The following is an 18752-nucleotide window of genomic DNA, read 5'->3' on the forward strand; positions in this document are numbered from 1 at the left end:
AGCAGAATAACTGAGGCAGAAGAATGCATAAGTGACCTGTAAGATAAAATAGTGGAAATAACTACCACAGAGCAGAATAAAGAATAAAGAATGAAAAGAATTGAGGACAGTCTTAGAGACCTCTGGGACAACATTAAATGCATCAACATTTGAATTATAGGGGTCTCAGAAGAAGAAGAGAAAAAGAAAGGGACGGAGAAAATGTTTTAAAGAGATTATAGTTGAAAACTTCCCCAATATGGGAAAGGAAATAGTCAGTCAAGTCCAAGAGGCACAGAGAGTCCCATACAGGATAAATCCAAGGAGAAACATGCAAAGACATATTAATCAAGCTATGAAAAATTAAATACAAAGAAAAAATAGTAAAAGCAGCAAAGGAAAAACAACAAATAACATACAAGGGAATCCCCATAAGGTAAACAGCTGATCTTTCAGCAGAAACTCTACAAGCCAGATGGGAGTGGCAGGACATATTTAAAGTGATGAAAGGGAAAAACCTACAATCGAGATTACTCAACCCACCAAGGATCTCATTCAGATTCGACAGAGAAATTAAAACCATTACAGACAAGCAAAAGCTAAGAATATTCAGCACCACCAAACCAGCTTTACAACAAATGCTAAAGGAACTTCTCTAGGCAGGAAGCACAAGAAAAGGAAAAGACCTACAATAACAAACCCAAAACAATTAAGAAAATGGTAATAGGAACATATATATCGATAATTACCTTAAATGTAAATGGATTAATGCGCCAGCCAGAAGACATGGACTGGATGAATGAATACAAAAACAAGACCAGTATATATGCTGTCTACAAGAGATCCACTTCAGACCTAGGGATACATACAGACTGACAGTGAAGGTATGGAAAAAGATATTCCATGCAAATGAAAATCAAAAGAAATCTAGAGTAGCAATTCTCATATCAGATAGACTGTAAAATAAAGACTATTACAAGAGACAAGGAAGAAGATACATAATGATCAAGGTATGAATCAAAGAAGATATAACAATTCTAAATACTTACGCACCCAACATAGGAGCACCTCAATACATAAGGCAAATGCTAACAGCCATAAAAGGGGAAATCGACAATAAAACAACCATACTTGGGGACTTTCACACCCCACTTTCACCAATGGACAGATGATCCAAAATGAAAATAAATAAGGGAACACAAGCTTTAAATGATACCTTAAACAAATGGACGTAATTGATATTTATAGGACATTCCATCCAAAAACAACAGAATACACTTTCTTCTCAAGTGCTCATGGAACATTCTCCAGGATAGATCATAGCTTAGGTCGCAAATCAAGCCTTGGTAAATTTAAGAAAACTGAAATCGTATCAAGTATCTTTTCCGACCATAATGCTATGAGAGTAGATATCAATTATAGGAAAAAAAATCTGTAAAAAATACAAACACATGGAGGCTAAACAATACACTACTAAATAACCAAGACATCACTGAAGAAATCAAAGAGGGAATAAAAAAACATCTAGAAACAAATGAAAATGAAAATACGATGACCCAAAACCTATGGGATGCAGCAAAAGCAGTTCTAGGAGGGAAGTCTATAGCAGTACAATCCTACCTCAAGACACAAGAAACATCTCAAATAAACAATGTAACCTTAAACCTAAAGCAACTGGAGAAAGAACAAAAAAAAAAACCAAAGTTAGCAGAAGGAAAGAAATCATAAAGACAAATCAGAAATAAATGAAAAAGGAATGAGGGAAACAATAGCAAAGACCAATAAAACTAAAAGGTGGTTCTTTGAGAAGATAAACAAAATTGATAAACCATTAGCCAGACTCATCAAGAAATAAAGGGAGAAGACTCAGATCAATAGTATTAGAAGTGAAAAAGAAGTAACAACTGACACCGCAGAAATACAAAGGATCACGAGAGATTACCACAAGCAACTCTATGTCAATAAAATAGAAAACCTGGAAGAAATGGACAAAGTCTTAGAAATGAAAAACTTGGGAAGACTGAATAAGGAAGAAATAGAATATATGAACAGACCAATCACAAGCACTGAAATTGAAACTGTGATTAAAAATCGTCCAACAAACAGAAGTCCAGGACCAGATGGTTTCACAGGCAAATTCCAGCAAACATTTAGAGAAGAGCTAACACCTATCCTTCTTAAACTCTTCCAAAATATAGCAGAGGGAGGAATACTCCCAAATTCATTCTACGAGGCCACCATCACCCTGATACCAAAACCAGACAAAGATGTCACAAAGAAAGAAACTACAGGCCAATATCACTGATGAACATAGATGCAAAAAATCCTCAACAAAATACTGGCAAACAGAATCCAACAGCACATTAAAAGGGTCATACACCATGATCAAGTGGGGTTTATCCCAGGAATGTAAGAATTCTTCAATATATGCAAATCAATCAATGTGATACACCATATTAACAAATTGAAGGAGAAAACAAATATGATCATCTCAATAGATGCAGAAAAAGCTTTTGACAAAATTCAATACCCATTTATGATAAAAACCCTCCAGAAAGTAGGCATAGAGAGAATTTACCTCAACATAATAAAGGCCACATATGACAAACCCACAGCCTACATCATTCTCAATGGTGAAAAACTGAAACCATTTCCTCTAAGATCACAAACAAGACAAGGTTGTCCACTCTCACCACTATTATTCAACATAGTTTTTGAAGTTTTAGTCACAGCAATAAGAGAAGAAAAAGAAATAAAAGGAATCCAAATCGGAAAAGAAGTAAAGCTGTCACTGTTTGCAGATGACATGATACTATACATAGAGGATCCTAAAGATGCTACCAGAAAACTACGAGAGCTAATCAATGAATTTGGTAAAGTAGCAGGATACAAAATTAATGCACAGAAGTCTCTTGCATTCCTATACACTAATGAAGAGAAATCTGAAAGAGAAATTAAGGAAACACTCCCATTTACCACTGCAACAAAAAGAATAAAATACCCAGGAATAAACCTACCTAAGGAGACAAAAGGCCTGCATGCAGAGAACTATAAGACACTGATGAAAGAAATTAAAGATGATACAAACAGATGGAGAGATATACCATGTTCTTGGATTGGAAGAATCAACATTGTGAAAATGACTATACTACCCAAACAATCTACAGATTCAATGGAATCCCTAGCAAACTACCAATGGCATTTTTCACAGAAATAGAACCAAAAACTTCACAATTTTTATGGAAACACAAAAGTTCCCGAACAACTAAAGCAATCATGGGAGATAAAAACAGAGCTGGAGGAATCAGGCTCCCAGTCTTCAGACTATACTACAAAGCTGCAGTAATCAAGACAGTATGGTACTGGCACAAAAACAGAAATACAGATCAATGGAACAGGATGGAAAGCCCAGAGATAAACCCATGCACACATGGTCACCTTATTTTTCATAAAGGAGGCAAGAATATACAATGGAGAAAAGACAGCCTCTTCAATAGTGGTGCTGGGAATATTGGATAGCTACATGTAAAAGAATGAAATTAGAACACTCCCTAACACCATACACAAAAATAAACTCAAAATGGATTAAAGACCTAAATGTAAGGCCAGACACTATAAAATCTGAGGGGTAACATAGGCAGAACACTGTATGACATACATCACAGCAAGATCCTTTTTTTTTTTTTAAATCTTTATTGGAGAATAATTGCTTTGCAATGGTGTGTTAGTTTCTGCTTTATAACAAAGTGAAACAGTTACATATATACATATGTTCCCATATCTCTTCCCTCTTACGTCTCCCTCCCTCCCACCCTCCCTATCCCACCCCTCTAGGTGGTCACAAAGCACCGAGCTGATCTCCCTGTGCTATGCGGCTGCTTCCCACTAGATATCTATTTTAGTTTGGTAGTGTATATATGTCCATGCCATATATACAAGATCCTTTTTGACCCACCTTCTCGAAAAATGGAATTAAAAACAAAAGTAAACAAATGGGACCTAATGAAACTTAAAAGCTTTTGCACAGCAAAGAAAACCATAAACAAGATGAAAAGACCACCCTCAGAATGGGAGAAAATATTTGCAAATGAAGCAACTGATAAAGGATTAATCTCCAAAATTTACAAGCAGCTCATGCAGCTCAATATCAATAAAACAAACAAGCCAATCCAAAAATGGGCAGAAGACCTAAATAGACATTTCTCCAAAGAAGATATACAGATTGCCAACAAACACATGAAAGGATGCTCAACGTCACTAATCATTAGAGAAATGCAAGTCAAAACTACAATTAGGTATCACCTCACACTGGTCAGAATGGCCATCATCAAAAAATCTACTAACAATATATGCTGGAGTGGGTGTGGAGAAAAGGGAACCTCTTGCACTGTTGGTGGGAATGTAAATTGATACAACCACTATGGAGATCAGTATGGAGGTTCCTTAAAAAACTAAAAATAGAACTACCATTAACTCAGCAATCCCACTACTGGGCACATACCCTGAGAAAACCATTATTCAAAAAGAGTCATGGACCACAATGTTCATTGCAGCTCTATTTACAATAGCCAGGACATGGAAGCAACCTAAGTGTCCAACGACAGATGAATGGATAAAGCAGATGTGGCACATATATACAATGGAATATTACTCTGCCATTAAAGGAAATAAAATTGAGTTCTTTGTAGTGAGGTGGATGGACCTAGAGTCTGTCATACAGAGTGAAGTAAGTCAGAAAGAGAAAAATAAATACTGTATGCTACCACATATACATGGAATCTAAGACAAAAATAGTTCTGATAAACCTAGGGGCAGGACAGGAATAAAGATGCAGACATACAGAATGGACTTGAGGACACGGGGAGGGGGAAGGGTAAGCTGGGACGAAGTGAGAGAGTGGCATGGACATATATATAGTACCAAATGTAAAACAGATAGATAGTAGGAAGCAGCTGCATAGCACAGGGAGATGAGCTTGGTGTTTTGTGACCACCTAGAGGGGTGGGATAGGGAGGGTGGGAGGGAGACACAGGAGGGAGGAGATATGGGGATATATGTATACGTATAGCTGATTCACTGTGCTATAAAGCAGAAACTAACACACCATTGTAATGCAATTATACTCCAATAAACATGTTAAAAAAAACAACAACAACAAAATACTAAGGGATCAATCTGTAAATTGAAAACCAGAAAACATTGCTGAATGAAATTAAATAACACCTAAATAAACTGGAAATATGAAATGTGCAATTGGATTGAGAGTCAATATCATTAATATTTCAATGCTACCCAAATTGATCTACAAGACTTCAATGAACATCCCAGCAAGATTTTCTTTTAGAATTTGCCAAACTAATTCTAAGATTTATACATAAATGCAAAAGACCTAAAATAGATAAAATGCCTTTGAAAAAGTTGGAGAACTTTAGAGAACTTACCCTACCTGATCCATATTTAAGACTTAATATAAAGCTACAGAAATCAAGATTGTATAGTATTGGCATTAAAATCAACAGATCAATGAAACAAAAGAGAGAGTTCAGAAATATACCCACATGTATATAATTAATTCATTTTTACAAATATGTCAAGGCTATTCAATGAGCAATTAATAATCTTTTAAACAAACGGTGTTAGTGCTGACACAATTATCTAGTCATGCCAAAAAAACACAAAACATTTATGTTGCTTACATGTCCTGGCTATTGTAAATAGTGCCGCCATGAACACTGGGGTGCATGTATCTTTTCGAATTATGGTATATGCCCAGGACTGGGATTGCTGGGTCTTATGGTAGTTCTATTTTCAGTTTTTTAAGGAACCTCCATACTGTCTCCATAGTGGATGTACCAATTTACATTCCCACCAACAGTGTAGGAGGGTTCCCTTTTCTCCACACCCTCTCCAGCATTTATTGTTTGTAGATTTTTTTTTTTGATGATGGCCATTCTGACTAGTGTGAGGTGATACCTCATTGTAGCTTTGATTTGCATTTCTGTGATAATTAGTGATGTTGAGCAGCTTTTCATGTGCCTGTTGGCCATCTGTACGTCTTCTTTGGAGAAGTGTCTGTTTAGGTATTCTACCCATTACCTAAATGTCCATCAACAGAGGAATGGATAAAGAAGAAGTGGTACATATATACAGTGGAATATTAGCCATTAAAAAGAACAAAATAATGCCATTTGCAGCAACATGGATGGACCTAGAGACTGTCATACTGAGTGAAGTAAGTCAGACACAGGAAAACTAATATATGGTACCGCTTACACGTGGAATCTAAAAACAGGGTACAAATGAACTTATTTACAAAACAGAAGTAGAGTCACGGATGTAGAAAACCAACTTAAGGTTACCAGGGTATAAGGCGGGGGAGGAGTAAATTGGGAGACTGGGATTGATATACACACACTACTATAGATAAAATATATAACTAATAAGAACCTGCTGTATAGCATAGGGAACTCTACTCAATATTCTGTAATGGCCTATATGGGAAAAGAATAAAAAAAAAAAAGAGTAGATATATGTATATGTGTAACTGACTCAATTTGCTGTACACCTGAAACTAACACAATAATTTAAATCAACTATAATCTAATAAAAATTTAAAAAACAACTTTCATAAAAAAACCCCACAAAACACCTTGCTCATTACCTCACACTTTATACAAAATTTAAAATTTAACTGGAAAGAGACCATAAATCTAAATGTAATAAGTAGTACTATAAAAATTCTAGACAAAAAAACCCCCTAAAAAACAGGAAAAGTAACCTTGGGTTTGGCAGAGATATCTTAACTATGACTCCAAAAGCAAGAACTATATAAGAGAAAATCAATAAACTAAACTTTATTAAAAATATTTACTTTTCAAAAGACACCTATGAAAATTTTAAAAATAATAGACTAGGAGAAAATATCTGCAAAATGCATGTCTGATTAGGTACTTATATCCAGAATATATAGAGCACTGTTACAACTCATTATTTGAGAAAACAACCCAACAGAAAAAAATAAACTAACGATGTGAAATAAACATTACACCAAAGTAGATATATGGGTGGCAAATAAGCACATGAAAAAATTGTTCAATATCATTTGCCGTTAAGGGAATGTAAATTAAAACCACAGTGGAACACCACTATACACCCATAGAATGGCGATGATTAAAAGACGGATTATACCAACTGTTGGTTAAGGATTTGAAGCAACTAGAACGCTTCCACAGTGCTGGTGGAAATGTAGAATGGTACAATTACTTTGGAAAATAGTTCAGCAGTTTCTTTAAAAGCTAATCACAGGGCTTCCCTGGCGGTGCAGTGGTTGAGAGTCCGGCTGCCGATGAAGGGGACAGGGGTTCGTGCTCCGGTCCGGGAAGATCCCACATGCCGTGGAGTGGCTAGGCCCGTGAGCCATGGCTGCTGAGCCTGTGCGTCCGGAGCCTGTGCTCCGCAACGGAAGAGGCCACAACAGTGAGAGGCCCGCGTACCGCAAAACAAAAACAAAAACAAAAAAGGGAAAGGTTAGAAACTAGGACCTGTAGCTACAGTGCTTTCTTATACCATTTTTTATCTGAATCTCTTGGAAAAAGAAAAAAAAAACTTACGTAATTTGAGTACTATTTCTAGGCTTTCAACATATGATGTCATTGTTATCTCACAAATTCTACTACATTACTATGCTTAGCTTAGAAAGGAGGAAGCTGATGGCTAGCGAGGTTAGGTTACCTTGAATGTGGTAATCTTAAACAGATTAAAAGCACAGAGTGTTTTGAATCCCTGCTCTATCCCTTAGTAGTTGTGTGATCTTGGGCAAGTTGCTCAAACCATCCAAGTGTTAGTTCCCTCATCTGAAAAGGTAAGGTTATCACAGTACCTACTTTATAAGGCTATGGCATATAGAAAGAGCTCAACAAATGCTAGTTTTAGGAGATATTTTTTCCTATTTCTCATTCCCACTAACAGACTGTAAATTCTTGGAAGATGTATCTTATACCCGCCACCAAAAACATAATAGGCTCTCAAGAGCTTCACACAGACATGTTCGATTTATATCTAATACAGTCTCATTCTATTTCCTAGACTTTACGTTGGAATTCTCTCAACTAATAATGGTATCATCATCCTCACATACATCCAAAATCCTTCCTCTGCATCATCTTTTGATGTACCTCTTCTTCATTTCCAGGAAAAGTCAACTCCCGAGTACCCTCGACGTTACCTCCAAAATATCCCTCTTATTTCCCCCCATATTTTCTATGGCCTTGGCCCAACTTCAAGCCTTTAATATTTTATGCTTACAGTATTATAATCATCTACCGGTCAGTCTCTTTAACTTTGATGTCTTGCTGATCCACTATCACCTATAGGTAATGTCTGAAAGTGTTAGTATGCATAGGAAAACAGGATGCAAATCTAGAAATCAAGATTAAAGACGCCAATACTAAGGTCTAGAGATGTGCACATTTAATATCCTTCACAAGGGGACTTAATGCAGCTGAACCGTGAACCATACTTAGATAATCATTGGCCTGCACATTATTATTGCCTGGGGAAGAAATTTCCATCTCAGTTAGAGTAAATTGGCCTTTATTCAGATATCTAGCTTCAACATCTTTATTAGTTGTCCAAATAGAAGTAGTTGAAACTGTATCTGGGAGCCCCTACAAACCAGAGCATATAAGAGGACTCTCCATTTTCCCTTGTCTTTTTTCCCTATCAGCCCTGTCGCAAGGCCAGTGCCCACGGTGGATCTGAACTGCACGGAAACAGCAGTATAATCACCTAAAACCCTGAGAGAAGACCTGTCTCCCTAGCCAGAGTTACTGGAAAAAGAAGCCTCCGTTGTCTAAAGAGTACAGAGGGAATGCCCATTTCTTATTTCTTTTCTCCCAATGCTTCTTCCCCAAAATGGTCCTAGTCCCATAGAATTGTGTGACAGTGCAGGGACTTAGACTCAGACAGAAACCTGATTTTCTAGGCAAAGAAACCAGGAAAGGGGGCTCCTGGGAGTCATAAAGTGTGAGGGGAATCTTGAAGAGTGCTGGATAAGGAAATCCCCTGATTCTGTGTATGATATGACACAAGTTGCAGAATCAGCCTTGAGCTGGGAATGTGCAGAACAAACCAAACTAAACTAAACTAAACTAAAATAGTAAGGCTTTGAGAACTAATTACGATATAAACCACGAGCTGAGTTCTGGACAAACTCTGGCTGATGCATACATTGGGTAACCTCAAAAAGTACAGCAAACACTATGAATCTTAACTAACATCAGAATCACCATGTACAGAAAGCAAGACAGAATTTGTAGTGTGAACCTAAGTGGATTGAGTGCCTACTTAAAAAAAGAAAAATCAACACATTCCAGAGAATTTTAACAAGGACCATAGTTTCATGTACATAATACTGAAAAGCTCGCTTCTGGTTCCAAACAAGATGGAGTAAAGACACTTCATCCTATGCCTGTCATAACTGTAACTAAAACCTCTAGAATAAAAAATGATACAGTATCCACCAGAAGATTCGGAAAGGGGAATCACAGTAGGAGAAGTGGGTAAGAATCTCAGTACTCAAAAGATAGCTCAGTGATAAGCTCCCTGTTTTGCTTTTTCTGTTTGTCTTGGTTTTGCCTCCTTTATATACCAGCCTGGGAATAATAGCAGCCCCCCAACTTCCAATAAATACAGACATAAAAAGCCCCTGTGGACGAACAAGGAAAAGAACTGCAGTACACTTCAGAAAAATAGATTTCTACATTTAGTGAAATTATCCTTCAAATGTGAGGGAGAAACACTTTCTTGGACAAACAAATGTGAGATAATTCGTTGTCAGTAACCATGCTCTGTAAGAAATGTTAAAGCAGTTCTTCAAGGAAAAATAAAATGATGTAGTCATAAATTCAGATCTACATGAAGAAAGGAAAAGGACTGGAGAAGGAATAAATAAAGGTGCAATAAAATAGTTCTATTCTTAATTGATCGAAAAGGTGACTGCTTCTTTAAAGTAATAATAGTAACACTGCATAAGATGATTATAACATACAGATCAGGGAAATAAATGACAGCAAGTTCACAGGGGACAGGTAGGAATGATTATAAATATCCTGTTATTATGTAACCATGCTATTCATATTCTGTATTGGGACTAGCATAAAAAATAGGCATAGACCTATGGAACAGAGTCAAGACCCCACAGATAAATCCCTCCATATATGATCAACTAACATTAGATAAGGGAGCCAATAATACTCAAGGGGGAAATGATACTCTTGTCAATAAATGTTGTTGAGAAAACTGGACAACTCCAAGCAGAATAATGAAACTGGACTCCTATCTTACACCATTCACAAAAATTAACCTGAAATGGGTTAAAGACTTAAAAGTAAGATTTGAAATCATAAAATTCCTAGAAGACAACATAAGGGGAAACTCCTTGACATAGGTCTCGGTAAAGATTTTTTTTATATGATACCAAAGCACAAGCAACAAAGGTAAAAATAAATGAGTGGGACTACATCAAACTAAAAGACTTCTGCACAGCAAAGGAAATGATAAAACGAAAAGGTAACCTATTGAATGGAATCTTTACAAACCATATATCTGAAAAGGTGTTAATATCCAAAATATATGAAGAACTCACATAAATCAGAAATAACAACAACAACAAAAGCATACAACCTGATTAAAATTGGGCAGAGGAACTAAATAGGTATTTTTCCAAAGAAGACGTACAAGTTGGTCAACAGATAGATGAAAAGGTGCTCAGTATCACCAATCACCAGGGAAATGCAAATCAAAACCACAGTGAGATATCACCTCACACCTGTTAGAATGGCTATCATAAAAAGACAAGAGATAACAAGTGTTGGGGAGAGCGTGGAGAAAAGGGAACCCTCTTGCACTGTTGGTGGGAATGTAAATTGATGCTGCCACTATGGAGAACAGTATGGAGGTGCCTCAGAAAATTAAAAACAGAACTACCATATGATTCAGCAATTCCACTTCTAGGTATATATCCAAAGGAAACAAAATGACTATGTTGAAGAGATACCTGTACCTCCACCCATGTTCACTGCAGCATTATTTACAACAACCAAGTTGTGGAAACAACCTGTCTATCAATGGACAAATGGATAAAGAAAATGTGGTATATATTGATATAAATGGTATACTGTATATACAATGGAATATTATACAGCCATAACAAAGAAGGAAATTCTTCCATTTGCAACAACATGGATGGACCTTGTGGGCATCACTTCACTTCACTTGTGGGCTAAGTGAAATAAGCCAGAAAGAGAAAGACAAATACTGTATGATTTCACTTATATGTGGAATCTAACAAAACTGAACTCATAGAAACAAAGAATAGATTGGTAGTTGCCAAAGGTAGTGGTGGGGGAGGGGGTGTGGGGGATGGGCCAAATGAGTAAAGCTAGTCAAAGGGGACAAAATTCCAGTTATATGATGAATAAGTTCTGGTGATATAATGCATAGCATGGTGACTATGGTTAACAATACTGCACTGTACATTTGAAAGTGGCTAGGACAGTAGATCTTAAAAGTTCTCATCACAAGAAAAACTATGGTAACTATACAAGTGATGGATGTTAACTAAACTTGTGGTGGTAATCATTTCACAATATATACATATATCAACTCATTATGTCTTAAACTAGTACAATGTAATATGCTCATTATATCTCAGTACTTATATCCCAGTCCTCATTTCTGTCATAAATGTACTAAGATAGCTCATCAGAGGAGTGAGGCCAAGGAAAGGTTATTTCAGGCCCTGTGCCAAAGCTTGAGAAGGAATCCCTAAGGTTGATCTTATCAGGGCTACTGTCTTAGAATCAAACACAGAATCAGAGATGTGTCCTGTAGAATTAAAGGGAAAAAAGTGTATAACGAAATAAAACATCAAAAAGTTTGGACCAGGGAGACAGGAGAAGATGGTGGAAGAGTAGGACGCGGAGATCACCTTCCTCCCCACAGATACATCAGAAATACATCTACACGTGGAACAACTCCTAAAGAACACCCACTGAGCGCTGGCAGAAGACCTCAGACCTCCCAAAAGGCAAGAAACTCCCCCACGTACCTGGGTAGGGCAAAAGAAAAAAGAATAAACAGAGACAAAAGGATAGGGACGGGACCTGCACCAGTGGGAGGGAGCTGTGAAGTTGGAAAGGTTTCCACACACTAGGAAGCCCCTTCGTGGGCGGAGACTGCGGGTAGCGGAGGGGGAAAGCTTCGGAGCCGCATAGGAGAGCACAGCAACAGGGGTGCGGAGGGCAAAGCAAAGAGATTCCCACACAGAGGATCAGTGCCGACCGGCACTCACCAGCCCGAGAGGCTTGTCTGCTCACCCGCCAGGATGGGCGGGGGCTGGGAGCTGAAGCTCGGGCTTGGTCGGATCACAGGGAGAGGGCTGGCGGTGTGAACACAGCCTGAAAGGGTTAGTGCACCACGGCTAGCCGGGAGGGAGTCCGGGGAAAAGTCTGGACCTGCCGAAGAGGCAAGAGACGTTTTCTTCCCTCTTTGTTTCCTGGTGCGCGAGGAGAGGGGATTAAGAGCGCTGCTTAAAGGAGCTCCAGAGACGGGCGTGAGCTGCAGCTAACAGCGCGGACCCGAGAGACGGGCATGAGACACTAAGGCTGCTGCTGCCACCACCAAGAAGCCTGTGTGCAAGCACAGGTCACGATCCACACCTCCCCTCCCGGGAGCCTGTGCAGCCCACCACTGCCAGGGTCCCGGGATCTAGGGACAACCTCCCCGGGAGAACGCACGGTGCGCCTTAGGCTGGTGCAATGTCACGGTGGCCTCTGCGGCCGCAGGCTCACCCCGCACTTTGTGCCCCTCCCTCCCCCAGCCTGAGTGAGCCAGAGCCCCAGAATCAGCTGCTCCTCTAACCCCATCCTGTCTGAGCGAAGAAGAGGTGCCCTCAGGCGACCTACACGCACAGAGGCAGGACCAAATACAAAGCTGAACCCCGGGAGCTGTAGGAACAAAGAAGAGAAAGGGAAATTTCTCCCAGCAGCCTCAGGAGCAGCGGATTAAATCTCCACAACCTGATGTACCCTGCATTGGTGAAATACCTAAATAGACAACAAATCATCCCAAATTGAGGAGGTGGACTTTGAGAGCAAGATTTATTATTTTTTCCCTTTTTCCTCTTTTTGTGAGTGTGTATGTGTATGCTTCTGTGTGAGATTTTGTCTGTAAAGCTTTGCTTTTCACCATTTGTCCTAGGGCTCTGTCCATCCGTTTTCTGCTTCTCTTTTTTAAAAAAATTTATTCTTCATAATTATTTTTCATTTTTTATTTTAATAACTTTATTTTATTTTATCTTACTTTATTTTATCTTCTTCCTCCCTCCTTCCCTCCCTTCTTTCCTTCCTTCCTTTCCTTCCTTCCTTCCTTCCTTCCTCCCTCCCTCCCTCCCACCCTTCCTTCCTTCCTTCCTTCTACTTCTTCTCCCTTTTATTCTGAGCCGTGTGGATGAAAGGCTCTTGGTGCTGCAGCCAGGAGTCAGTGCTGTGCCTCTGAGGTGGGAGAGCCAACTTCAGGACACTGGTCCACAAGAGACCTCCCAGCTCCACGTAATACCAAATGGTGAAAATCTCCCAGAGATCTCCATCTCAACACCAAGACCCAGCTTCACTAAACGACCAGCAAGCTACAGTGCTGGACACCCTATGCCAAACAACTAGCAAGACAGGAACACAACCACACCCATTAGCAGAGACGCTGCCTAAAATCATAATAAGTCCACAGACACCCCAAAACACAGCTCCAGACGTGGAACTGCCCACCAGAAAGACAAGATCCAGCCTCATCCACCAGAACACAGGCACTAGTCCCCTCCACCAGGAAGCCTACACAACCCACTGAACAAACCTTAGCCACTGGGGACACACACCAAAAATAACGGGAACTACGAACCTGCTGCCTGCAAAAAGGAGACCCCAAACACAGTAAGATAAGCAAAATGAGAAGACAGAAAAACACACAGCAGATAAAGGAGCAACATAAAAACCCACCAGACCTAACGAATGAAGAGGAAATAGGCAGTCTACCTGAAAAAGAATTCAGAATAATGATGGTAAAGATAATCCAAAATCTTGGATCTAGAAGGGAGAAAATGAAATAAACATTTTAACAAGGACCTAAAAGAACTAAAGAGGAAACAAGCAATGATGAACAACACAATAAACGAAATTAAAAATACTCTAGAAGGGATCAATAGCAGAATAACTGAGGTAGAAGAACGGATAAGTGACCTGGAAGATAAAATAGTGGAAAAAACTGCTGCAGAGCAGAATAAAGAAAAAAGACTGAAAAGAACTGAGGACAGTCTCAGAGACCTCTGGGACAATATTAAACGCACCAACATTTGAATTATAGGGGTCCCAGAAGAAGAGAAAAAGAAAGGGACTGAGAAAATATTTGAAGAGATTATAGTTGAAAACACCCCTAATATGGGAAAGGAAATAGTTAATCAAGTCCAGGAAGCACAGAGAGTCCCATACAGGATAAATCCAAGGAGAAACAGGCCAAGACACATGTTAATCAAACTGTCAAAAATTAAATACGAAGAAAACATATTAAAAGCAGCAAGGGAAAAACAACAAATAACACGCAGGGGAATCCCCATAAGGTTAACAGCTGATCTTTCAGCAGAAACTCTGCAAGCCAGAAGGGAGTGGCAGGACATATTTAAAGTGATGAAGGAGAAGAATCTACAACCAAGATTACTCTGCCCAGCAAGAATCTCACTCAGATTTGATGGAGATATTAAAACCTTTACAGCAAGCAAAAGCTGAGAGAGTTCAGCACCACCAAACCAGCTTTACAAAAAACGCTAAAGGAACTTCTCTAGGCAAGATACACAAGAGATGGAAAAGACCTACAGTAACAAACCTAAAACAATTGAGAAAATGGGAATAGGAACATACCTATCGATAATTACCTTAAATGTAAATGGATTAAATGCTCCCACCAAAAGACACAGACTGGCTGAATGGATACACAAACAAGACCCATATATATGCTGTCTACAAGACACCCACTTCAGACCTAGGGACACATATAGACTGAAAGTGAGGGGATGGAAAAAGATATTCCATGCAAATGAAAATCAAAAGAAACCTGAAGGAGCAATTCTCATATCAGACAAAATAGACTTTAAAATAAAGACTATTACAAGAGACAAAGAAGGACACTACATAATGATCAAGGGATCAATCCAAGAAGAAGATATCACAATTGTAAATATTTATGCACCCAACATAGGTGAACCTCAATACATAAGGCAAATACTAACAGCCATAAAAGGGGAAATCGACAGTAACACAATCATAGTAGGGGACTTTAACACTCCATTTTCACCAAAGGACAGATCATCCAAAATGAAAATAAATAAGGAAACACAAGCTTTAAATGATATATTAAACAAGATGGACTTAAATAATACGTATAGGACATTCCATCCAAAAACAACAGAATACACATTTTTATCAAGTGCTCATGGAACATTCTCCAGGATAAATCATATCTTGGGTCACAAATCAAGCCTTGGTAAATTTAAGAAAATTGAAATTGTATCAAGTATCATTTCCAACCACAATGCTATGAGACTAGATATCAATTACAGGAAGAGATCTGTAAAAAATACAAACACATGGAGGCTAAATAATACACTACTTACTAACGAAGTGATCACTGAAGAAATCACAGAGGAAATAAAAAAAAAACCTAGAAACAAATGACAATGGAGACATAATGACCCAAAACCTATGGGGTGCAGCAAAAGCAGTTCTAAGAGGGAAGTTTATAGCAATACAATCCTACCTTAAGAAACAGGAAACATCTGGAATAAACAAACTAACCTTCCACCTAAAGCAATTAGAGAAAGAAGAACAAAAACACCCCAAAGTTAGCAGAAGGAAAGAAATCATAAAGATCAGATCAGAAATAAATGAAAAAGAAACGAAGGAAACGATAGCAAAGTCAATAAAACTAAAAGCTGGTTCTTTGAGAAGATAAACAAAATTGATAAACCATTAGCCAGACTCATCAAGAAAAAAAGGGAGAAGACTCAAATCAATAGAATTAGAAATGAAAAAGGAGAAGTAACAACTGACACTGCAGAAATCAAAAGACCTTGAGAGATTACTACAAGCAACTCTATGCCAATAAAATGGAAAACCTGAAAGAAATGGACAAAGTCTTAGAAATGCACAACGTGCCAAGACTGCATAAGGAAGAAATAGAAAATATGAACAGACCAATCACAAGCACTGTAATTGAAACTGGGATTAAAAATCTTCCAACAAACAAAAGCCCAGGACCAGATGGCTCCACAGGCGAATTCTATCAAACATTTAGAGAAGAGCTAACACCTATCCTTCTCAAACTCTTCCAAAATATAGCAGAAGGAGGAATACTCCCAAAGCCATTCTACGAGGCCACCATCACCCTGATACCAAAACCAGACAAGGATGTCCCGAAGAAAGAAAACTACAGGCCAATATCACTGATGAACATAGATGCAAAAATCCTCAACAAAATACTAGCAAACAGAATCCAACAGCACATTAAAAGGATCATACACCATGATCAAGTGGGGTTTATTCCAGGAATGCAAGGATTCTTCAATATATGCAAATCAATCAACGTGATACACCCTTTGAACAAACTGAAGGAGGAAAATCATATGATCCTCTCAATAGATGCAAAGAAAGCTTTCAACAAAATTCAACACCCATTTATGACAAAAACCGTGCAGAAAGTAGGCATAGAGGGAACTTTTCTCAACATAATAAAGGCCATACATGACAAACCCACAGCCAACATTGTCCTCAATGGTTAAAAACTGAAACCATTTCCACTAAGATCAGGAACAAGGCAAGGTTGCCCACTCTCACCACTCTTATTCACATAGTTTTACAAGTTTTAGCCATAGCCATCAGAGAAGAAAAGGACATAAGAGGAATCCAAATCGGAAAAGAAGAAGTAAAGCTGTCACTGTTTGCAGATGACATGATACTATACATAGAGAATCCTAAAGATGCTACCAGAAAACTACTAGAGCTAATCAATAAATTTGGTAAAGTAGCAGGATACAAAATTATTTCACAGAAATCTCTTACATTCCTATACACTAATGATAAAAAATCTGAAAGAGAAATCAAGAAAACACTCCCATTTACCACTGCAACAAAAAGGATAAAATACCCAGGAATAAACCTACCTAAGGAGACAAAAGACCTGTATGCAGAAAATTATAAGACACTGATGAAAGAAATTAAAGATGATACAAATAGATGGAGAGATATACCATGTTCTTGGATCGGAAGAATCAACATTGTGAAAATGACTCTACTACCCAAAGCATTCAACAGATTCAATGCAATCCCTATGAAACTACCACCGGCAGTTTTCACAGAACTAGAACAAAAAATTTCACAATTTGTATGGAAACACAAAAGACCCCGAATAGCCAAAGCAATCTTGAGAACGAAAAATGGAGCTGCAGGAATCAGGCTCCCTGACTTCAGACTATACTACAAAGCTACAGTAATCAAGACAGTATGGTACTGGCACAAAAACAGAAAGATAGATCAATGGAACAGGATAGAAATCCCAGTGATAAACCCACGCACATATGGTCACCTTATCTTTGATAAAGGAGGCAGGAATGTACAGTGGAGAAAGGACAGCCTCTTTAGTAAGTGGTGCTGGGAAAACTTGACAGGTATATGTAAAAGTATGAGTTTAGAACACTCCCTAACACCATACACAAAAATAAACTCAAAATGGATTAAAGACCTAAATGTAAGGTCAGAAACTATCAAACTGTTAGAGGAAATCATAGGCAGAACACTCTATGACATAAATCACAGCAAGATCCTTTTTGACCCACCTCCTACAGAAATGGAATTAAAAACAAAAATAAACAAATGGGACCTAATGAAACTTAAAAGCTTTTGCACAGCAAAGGAAATCATAAACAAGGCCAAAAAACAACCCTCAGAATGGGAGAAAATATTTGCAAATGAAGCAACTGACAAAGGATTAATCTCTAAAATTTACAAGCAGCTCATGCAGGTCAATAACAAAAAACAAACAACACAATCCAAAAATGGGCAGAAGACCTAAATAGACATTTCTCCAAAGAAGATATACAGATTGCCAACAAACACATGAAAGAATGCTCAACATCATTAATCATTAGAGGAATGCAAATCAAAACTACAATGAGATATCATCTCACACCAGTCAGAATGGCCATCATCAAAAAATCTAGAAACAATAAATGCTGGAGAGGGTGTGGAGAAAAGGGAACACTCTTGCACTGCTGGTGGGAATGTGAATTGGTTCAGCCACTATGGAGAACAGTATGGAGGTTCCTTAAAAAACTACAAATAGAACTACCATATGACCCAGCAATCCCACTACTGGGCATATACCCTGAGAAAACCAAAATTCAAAGAGTCATGTACCAAAATATTCATTGCAGCTCTATTTACAATAGCCCGGAGATGCAAACAACCTAAGTGCCCATCATCGGATGAATGGATAAAGAAGATGTGGCACATATATACAATGGAATATTACTCAGCCATAAAAAGAAACGAAATTGAGCTATTTGTAATGAGGTGGATAGACCTAGAGTCTGTCATACAGAGTGAAGTAAGTCAGAAAGAAAAAGACAAATACTGTATGCTAACACATATATATGGAATTTAAGAAAAAAAATG

General features: G+C 38.2%; 1 protein-coding gene across 2 annotated transcripts in view; it reads right to left on the minus strand.

Moving 5' to 3' along the window:
- LRMDA (leucine rich melanocyte differentiation associated) overlaps positions 1 to 18752 on the minus strand; it is a 1262633-nt gene that overhangs the window by 66818 nt on the left and 1177063 nt on the right. The window lies entirely within an intron of this gene.

Source organism: Delphinus delphis, chromosome 16 (assembly GCF_949987515.2).
Source record: "Delphinus delphis chromosome 16, mDelDel1.2, whole genome shotgun sequence".
Taxonomy (NCBI): Eukaryota; Metazoa; Chordata; class Mammalia; order Artiodactyla; family Delphinidae; genus Delphinus; species Delphinus delphis.